At 42.9% G+C, this 9,306-nt stretch overlaps 1 long non-coding RNA gene across 1 annotated transcript; it reads right to left on the bottom strand.

The window, feature by feature from the left end:
* Positions 1 to 6,163: 6,163 nt before the first annotated feature.
* Positions 6,164 to 7,384, bottom strand: LOC120991872. The gene is made up of 3 exons (XR_005776843.1): positions 7,310 to 7,384; positions 6,258 to 6,380; positions 6,164 to 6,201 (listed from the first exon to the last, which is right to left on the bottom strand). It is a non-coding gene; the product is annotated as an uncharacterized LOC120991872 (long non-coding RNA).
* Positions 7,385 to 9,306: the final 1,922 nt, after the last annotated feature.

Below are 9,306 nucleotides of genomic sequence, written 5' to 3'. Positions count from 1 at the left end.
CTCTTCTGCTGCAGTCTCGGCCTCTTCATCCACCTCTGGAGTGACAGTGCCACCTGCCACCCCGCAAACAGAGGATCTGCCAGCAACACCACCACCTGTGTCACCAAGCATCTCCACAATGTCCCACGGAAGCGTTCAGCTCTCCTTCTCCCAAACACTGGAGCGGAAGAGGAAGTACCCCCCTACCCACCCGCGATCCCTGGTCCTGAATGCCAGGATTTCAAAATTACTGGCCTTTGAAATGCTGTCATTCTGTCTGGTGGAGACGGAGAGTTTTAAAAGCCTTATGGCCGTTGCTGTCCCACAGTACATCGTGCCCAGCCGCCACTACTTTTCCAGGCGTGCCATCCCTTCCCTGCACAACCAAGGGGGGGACAAAATCAGGTGTGCACTGCGCAACGCCATCTGTGTCAAGGTACACCTCACTATGGATACGTGGACCAGTAAGCACGCTCAGGGACGTTATATCTCCATAACAGCACTGTGCCTGAGGCGGATAGCAGTTTGGCGCATGTCCTTCCACCACGGAGGATTGCAGGGTGCTTCAGTTTGCCTTCTGTTGCTTCCTCCTCGTTCTCCGCTTCCTCCTCCTCAAACGGCTCCTCATCCGGTCAGCGTAACACCTTCACCACCAACTTCAGCACAGCCAGGGGTAAACGACAGCAGGCAGTTTTAAAACTTATCTGTTTGGGGGACAAACCCCACACGGCGCAGGAGCTGTGGACGGGCCTTGAACAACAGATCGATGAGTAGTTGGTGCCAGTGAGCCTCAAGCCCGGCCTGGTGATGTGCGATAATGGGTGAAATCTCGAAGCAGCTCTGGGACTAGTCGGTTTGATGCACATCCCTTGCCTGGCACATGTGCTGAATTTGGTGGTGCAGAGATTCCTTAAAAACTACCCTGATATGTCAGAGCTGCTGCATAAAGTTCAGGCCGTCTGTGCGCGCTTTCAGCGTTCTCACCCTGCTGCTGCTCGCTAATATTTAGCGCGAATATTTGAATAACGAATTTTTATCTCGAATATCGCAACTTCGAGATTTCTCGAATATTTTTAATATAGTTCTATGTATTCGCGAAATTGAATATTCATTTTTTTTTTTTTCATCTGAAAATATGATTCCTCCCTGCTTCTTGCTTGTGGGTCAATGAGTCATTGGCCCACAAGCAACTGAATTGAAGCTGGAAGGAATCACGTTTTCAGATGGACCAAATATGACGAATATTCAAAATAGCGAATATAATCGCTATATTGCTGTATATTCGTTTTTTAGAATATTTGTCCTATTCTAATCTAAACCAATAATCTCGGTTATAATATTCGAGTTCACGAATATTACAACAGAAAAATCATAAAGGTTAATAAGAGTTTGCCCGACCGCAATAACGTACGTCACCTGACCTGAGGTGACTCACCTCATGTAGATCGCAACGATAAATTGTTTTCCAAGTATTTCCAGTCTCCACTGGATTCTCCACTCCAGACACTCGCAGACACTCAGTACAATGTGCTCGGCAAAGATCATCAGACACCGCTTTATAAAAGCCGAGGATGAAATCATCATAGCCGTAAGTAATATTATATTACAGTACTTTCGCATGCATGTCAGAACAATTATTATAAGTTGATCGAGTCTAGCGAAATATTCGTAAATTCGAATATTTTCAATATGAATAAGATTTTTTTTTTCTTATGAAATTATATATTTTTTTTTAATGGTAAAAATAGATAATACAGATTTGTTCACTAAGTATTCTTGTTACTTTACAGCACTATGTTTGTAGCCTGTATGTATGGACAACAGATACATTTATATCACATGCACATACATGGGCGTCCGCATAAATTTTTCCGGGGGAAGGGGGGCATAATTTTATTGACATCCATGCTCTGCTTGTTTCTGAGAATGTAATGAAGGGGAGGGGCATATTCATTATCACAAAGTATAATAACGCATGAGCTGTGCAGTGGCGGATCCAGAGCCTGGTCTCGGGAGGGGCACTTCCAGATTATTTTCTGTCCGCCGCCACAAAACAATGGTGCTTATAGAACAGACTACACAGTGTAGCGGTATATTGTATATTGTGTGGCACAGTGTAGGCTATATGTGTATAACATAAACATATTTCACATGAAAACTTACAATTACTTGGCTTGGCCCTTGGGGATCTCGAACACCACTTCAACACTTGGCTGGGGGGCTCGGCGGAGCTGATGTTGTGTTTTATCGTAATGAGAAAGATTTCATAATAAGGATTTGGAGAAGGGGCAGAGGAATAGCAGAGCAGGGAGAGGATGGTGCTGCTACTAGGGGGTCATACAATGTGGGAGTAATAAAGCCCACCATAATGCCCCCCAGTAGAAATAATTCTCCTTATAATGTGACAGTGCAAAAAATACCCCCTTGTAATGCCCCCAGTTGAGCTAATGTCCCCATAGTGCCCCCATAATGTGCCAACATAAAATACCCCTATATAGTGCCCCCAGTAACTGCTTCTATAGTGCTCCTCTCCCCCTTCCTCCTAGTGCCCCCCTTAATGTACCAGTATAAAATGCCCCAGTAGATGCCCTGTGTCCCCGATAATTTGCAAGTATAAAATCCCCCTTCTTAGTGCCCTCCGTAGATGACCCCATAGTACTGCTCTCCCCCCTTCCTCATAGTACCCACCATAATGTGTCCCAGTATAAATTTCTACTGTACAGAGACCCCCATATAAAGCACCCCTTCTTTGTGGCCTCAGTAGATGCCCCTATAGTGCCCCCATTATGTGCCAGTAATGACAGCTCCCATTATGTGCTAGTAATGACAGCCCCACATTATGTGCCAGTAATGACAGCCCCCCCTTGTGCCAGTAATGACAGCCCCCATTATGTGCCAGTAATGACAGCCCCCCCCATTATGTGCCAGTAATGACAGCCCCCCCATTATGTGCCAGCAATGACAGCCCCCCATTATGTGCCAGTAGCCAGAGACCCCCATTATGTGCCAGTAGCCAGAGACCCCCATTATGTGCCAGTAGCCACCAGTATTGTACACAAAAAAAAATAAACACTTATACTTACCTCCTTGGCAGCGATGCGATGCAGACCTCTTCCGGCCTGTGTCCCGTGTTGTACGGCTCAGGCGGCGCAATGACGTCATCGCGCCGCCTGCGCCGGCCTCTGATAGGCTGCCGGCCTAGTGCCTACAGCCTATCAGAGGAAGGGAAAGGGACACGCCTCTCCCTCCCCTGCCTCAGCACAGTCATCTGTATCGCTGTCCTGAGGACGGCGATACAGATGACTATGGAGATGAACACTTCCACAATGGAAGCGTTCATCTCCCTGTGCTCCGCCGCCCCCCCCCCCCCACTTCTGCTGCTGAGGTGGGACGCGCTGTGAGAGACCCTGCTTATGCAGTTCCACAACCTGATCAAAAAGGGAGAGTTTTTTTGCCTTTGTCATCACAACGTGTGACTACCTGACAGAAAATGACAATGAATCCACATCTTTGCACAGATTTGGCCTTTTAAAGGCATGTGGTCCTAAACTTTTGATCAGTTGAAAAACAGTCTGTTTCAGTTTATTCATTGTTTTCATTAAATTGAAAGCTCAAAAAACGTTTTGTCTCACTCCCATTTGTTCTTGTTGCATGTTGAAGCTCTACTTGGAATCTTGTTAAGATCCAGCCATGCTAAATATGATTTTTTGGCCTTTTTTCAAGTGGTCTTAAAACTGATCATGACTGTACACACACACACCCCAGTTAATTATTAACCACATAAACCACTGAAGCTGAGCTATAATGCGACATAGTCTTAGTCCGCCGGTAATAAAAGGGTTTATTTTGGGATCAAGTAGTTCGAACAGGAAGGAAGCACATCATCATTAGTAAATAAAACCATCAACGAATATCCCATCACTCTTCCCAATAACTGGACGACACGACAGACAGTATCAGGAGCAGGACTCTGTTTAATGCCACATACCCTACTTTTATGCCCCTCTCCCATGCAAGGGAAACACCTACAGAAAATTATCCATTCTTTAATCACAGACTGGTTACAGGCCACACATCCCCTCCCCTCAGTCTGCGAAGTAATTTAATAATCAACAATCCATTTAAGACATCCATTGTAGCCATTGTGTTTCTACCGCACAACCAGACGAATGCTCAGCAGGTTACATACTCATTAGGTAATTAAACCTAACATTGTAAATCCATTCAACAGTACATATGAAACATCCATTGTAGCTGAAACGCAGTCCGCTACAACCAATAATGAAATGCAATCTTAAGGGAGATCTTTATCTTTTAGTTCTAAAATGATGATTTTACATGAAAGACTGCCTTTAAACACTGAATATACCAACGATAAACTCTGCTTAAATAGCATATTAAAATTTAGTCCTCTCTCCGCCTTTCTGCAAGCCACTTTAGCCCTCCGTCTAATAATCAATTGACCGTGAATAGTAAATCAACGGGGAGGGAGGGCGTGCTGGCAGCAGATCTTCAAAATGCGGCTTGGTAGACAGTGTAACGCCTGCAGACACAAATATTATATACCCAACTTAACAACATCCAGTAACCCCTTATCTAATTTCCGAACAGTTGCATGTTTTCATTAAAAGTCAATAACCCAGCCGCAATACCGTAAAGGACACTTTCCTAATAAATCCGGTGTTACCTTGGCTAGTTTTACCCATCTGGAACACTGGTTTTAGAATTTTAGAAAACGCCAAAAAGAGGCAAATACACTTTGTGGTTTATCCTAATCCCATGCAGATCCCTCCATACAGTATATGAATTTCTGGATCTTCAACTTTGTTATGATTTATGATTTCATTGTCAAAATTCGTAATATTCTGTGATTACAGGTGTTCCCGTTCCTACTATAAAGAGCAGAGGACCGCGAAAAGAGAGAAAACCTCTGCTAAATGTGGTGGTGATGGAGGTCTCCACCACAGATGAGGAGGATTCCCAAGAGCAGGCAGGACCCTCAGAGGAAGTAGCGGCCCCTCCACCACCTGATGGCCATATGATGGCTCCTATTAAAGCTCATGAGCCAGGACCCTCCCAGGAGCTTCAGCGTGAGGTGACTGACACACCTGATGTGGGAGAAGAGGTGGAAGACGCTGGACCCTCCCAGCCACCACAAGAACCCCCCACCACTCCAGATGATGTGAATCAACTCCCGCCAAGAGGGTAAATATTTGCACATAGAAATATAATTCTATATCAATACCACTTAATCTAAATTGCAAGTAATATAATTTTATTTTCTAATCCTAACAGTACTGCTGTTTTTAAAAAAATTTTTTTTACATAATCAGCGAGAACATGATGCCGGCATGCGCCAAATGCAGAGGCTGATGGCCAAGCTGAAGGAACAGCACCTGAAACAAAAGAGGGACATGTTGATGGTTTATAACCAAGTTAAAAAGTTGCCATAGAGGCATGTTTGTTATTTTGTTAATAAATATTTTTTTGGTTCTGTTCTAATGTCTGATTGCATTTTTTCATATTGTTCTGTGTTAGCATAATTTCTGTCTGTCCTGATCATATTGAGTTTAGTGTAGACCGTACCCTCCACTGTTACCTTAACCTGCTGCTGCTGTCTGTCCTGATCCGTATGACTTTGCACTAGGATTCAAGGGGCCTTCCTGCAACCTGATAAATTGAAATCTATATATAAAAAAGGATGTATGTGTGTGTGTGTATGTATGTGTGTATGTTCCGCAAAAACTCAAAAACGCAACCATCAAATTCAATGAAATTTGGTATACACATCCCTTGCTACCTGGAAAGAAATCTTAAATCTTGCGAGGTCTCAGCTCTCTAGGACGTACCGTTCCCGAGATATTCCCAAAATATCATCTGCATTAGCCAATACAAGCCTGCCTCCAGCCTTTCACTTAAATCCTAACTGCCAACTGACGGGCGCTGTGGAGTTCACAGTTAAAGGGCCGGTCACCGTGAAATTCACTGTTAAAGGGGCGGCCATTGCTAAAGTCACTGTTATTTAATATAAATTTGCAATAAATAAATACCTGAGCAACGCAGGGTCCACAGCTAGTTTATGTATTAAATAACAATATCAAACATACGAAAGCAAACGATTAAACGTAATAAAATATTTATTTACAAATAGAAAGTATGTAAAATATGAAAAAAAAGCCTCTAAGGCAAACTTTGGAGTTCTTTCTGGATCTCCAGCAACTCCTTATTCCGGATCTTCCTCTGCTCCTCCAGCTTCCTGAATTCAGCATCCAGCTGACGCTGATGCTTCTGTAAGCGAGCTTGAAGTAGCCGGATTTTATTTTCTTGGGCTTTTATAGCCAGCATTTCATTGGCTTCAGATTTCTGATGCTCAAGGAGCCTTCTTTTAAGTTTTCAAACAACTGTTAGGATAAAAAAAAAAATTACAATATCTTTCAATTATGATGAAGGCAGTTAGTGGTTTGTGTGGAGTTTTTGTTACAGTACTGTCCATTTACAGAACAAATTTTTTATTTATTACAGTTTTGAAAATTATATAGTTGGTTATTTAGTATTTCAATATAGTATAATGTTGTTTAGTGTGTTAATTAATGCAAGTTCATTAGAGTATAATAGTATTTAGTTGGTTTCTTTGAGATGAAAGAAGCATCTACACTTTCATGTTGCTAAGCATTTCTGTTGCCCATGGTCAATATGAATAACACATGAAAGTTCTCATCTTAAAATATAACTTCGAATACAAAAGAGCTATAAGATTTTTGGAATGCAAATTGAAAACAAAACTTTTTTAAAAGGGATTTTGGACACGCTACAAGATCTAAATAGTCTTCTATAGACATAGTCGTCGCACCAGGTCTCTGAGATGCCATAAATTTAAAGACAATAATACGTACTCAGCCCCTTATCTGTAAGATAATAACGGACTTATTATGATGGTCTTTGATATGTTTGTATCTTATATTTCAAATGCCCATTCATTCCGCCATGTCTCCCTTCCTATTGTATATACGACAGATGAAGGGACTGGTGAGTTCTTGGAAGCTTGCTATGTGACATATTAATTATTATTTTATGGCCATTAAAATGTATCAAGCCACCACAACTCTTATTTTGTATTTATTAAAGAGAGCACAGAATTACTTTGTTATAGTTATGTAATGTTTAATGTGAATTAGTTGGATACTTTATGGTTTTAATGTAAATTACAGAGTTTTTTTAATTTGAATTTTTTTATATTTATCTACTTTTCACTAATTTAAAACATTTTAGGCCCTTTTTCTTATAAACATTGTATGGATATTTAATTATATAGCTGTGTGCACATATTTACCCTCCTGGTTGGGGGTGTAGACCTCCTTGTCCCCCTCTTCTGGAGGTGGGGGAGAGGAATTCCCTGGCTGTGATGTTCCTGGATCAGAGCATATTACATTATGGGAGGGTCCAGGCTGCTCCTCCTCTGCCTGCTCCTCCAACTCTTCCTCCTCACCCATTGCGACCACCTTCTTTTTAGATTTTCTGTGTCTCACAGAAGGGATGGGAACCCCTGTAATCACAGAATGTTAAGAATTTAGACAAACAGCTCATAAATCATAACAAAGGTAAATATAAAAAAAATTCCTATATGGAGGGATCTGCATGGGATTCTGATTATCCACACGGTGGATTTGCCTCATTTTGGTGTTATATAACATGCCAAAACCAGTTTTACAGATGGGTAAAACTGGCCTAACTTAACCACCTCCCGTCCGCCCATAGACTATAAACGTCCGGGAGGTGGTTCTCTATTTCTGAATGGACGTTCTGAATTAGCGTGCAGCTGCTGATCGGGTTGCTCGCTGTCAGTGACAGCAGGGCAACCCAGAGAGAAGGCAGAGACAGTGCCCAGGTGTCCCTGCCTTCTAGATCGCTGCATACACATCGCTCACCGAGTGCTGTGTATGCAGAGCAGGAAGCGCTATGTGACCGCCGGGACCGGAGAGTGCAGGAGCTGTGTGAGGTCTTTCAGAGACCTCGATCAGCCCTTCACTGAGGCTGTACAGCGCTGTATTGCGCTGTACAGCCTCTCTGGGGGGTGTATTTCTCCTGTAACTTGGGCTACTATGTCAGCCCCAGGTACAGGAGAAATCAACAGTGAAAAAAAAAAAAGAAAAAATGAAGTAAATGTCCCCCAGAGGTCTTGTATGACCTTATGGGAACAAAAAGTGTAAAATAAAAAATAAATAAAAATAAAGTGTTATAGCGGCACACCGCAAGTGGCCTCCACTCCCGTTTCTGCATTGAAATATTGTCAAGAATGGGGCCTATCCGACCCTGAATCCCATGGCAACCGCCTTCCACATTCGCCGGCCTCACGCGTCGAAGAGGAATGGTTTACCGTGGAACGTCGCAAGCGAAAAACTGTGTGATCATTGGTTGGGTAAGAAATCTCACTCATAACTGCCATTCAATTTGTGCCTATTTTTTCCCTCCCTTTGTCTCCTGCTAATTTTCCTTGCAGGGCGCTACTTTGGCTGATTCAGGCCGATCCTAGCTCGTGAATATGACCAGTATTCTTGTATACTGCCCCTATGTTGCAATTACCCTTCTCTGTACCCGAGCGGTTACCACCGCCATCTGTTCTCTTAGTTATGTTATTGTTTTGATTCATTTATCTGTTTACAGCGCCACATTTTCCTCTTCTCAGGTGTATTCTGCCTCTCCTATGGTTGATCCTATACCTCTGCGATGTGGGGTCCTCTCATATGAGATACTGCAGTTAAACACACCCTCGATAGTTTTTCACCATGGTATTTAAGATTGTCTCACTTAATGCTAAAGGGCTAAACTCCCCCTTTAAACGGTCTTTACTATGGAAGGAAACTAAGCATCTTCAGGCTGACATACTCTGCGTACAAGAAACGCACTTATTGCCCGCTGATGTACCTAGATTAAAGCACAAAAATTTCCCTCATATATTCTCAGCGCCTGCAATTATGAGGAAAAAAAGGGGGGTATCCATTGCGTTTAAAGATTCTATTGCATTTCAAATGGAGAAGGTTGAGGTGGATAGCGGTGGGAGATTTGTCATTGTGATCGGCCTTATTAACAATGTCCGATACACAATTGTCTCTTTATATGCGCCTAATCGGCGCCCCTCTGCTTTCTGTAATTCTCTTCTGCGCAAGGTGTCTAAAGTTCAGAAGGGACGTCTCATTGTGCTGGGAGACTTTAATACGGTGATGTGGCCTTCCATGGATTCTACCTCCTTAACTGAGGCTAGGGAACCATCGGCGATAGCTAAGCTTGCACAATCACATGATCTGTATGACGCCTGGCGGATCCAACACC

This window comes from Bufo bufo, chromosome 2 (genome assembly GCF_905171765.1).
Source record: "Bufo bufo chromosome 2, aBufBuf1.1, whole genome shotgun sequence".
In the NCBI taxonomy this organism is placed as follows: Eukaryota; Metazoa; Chordata; class Amphibia; order Anura; family Bufonidae; genus Bufo; species Bufo bufo.
Note: the sequence above shows the minus strand (reverse complement) of the source record. Positions and strands in the feature narration are given on the sequence as shown.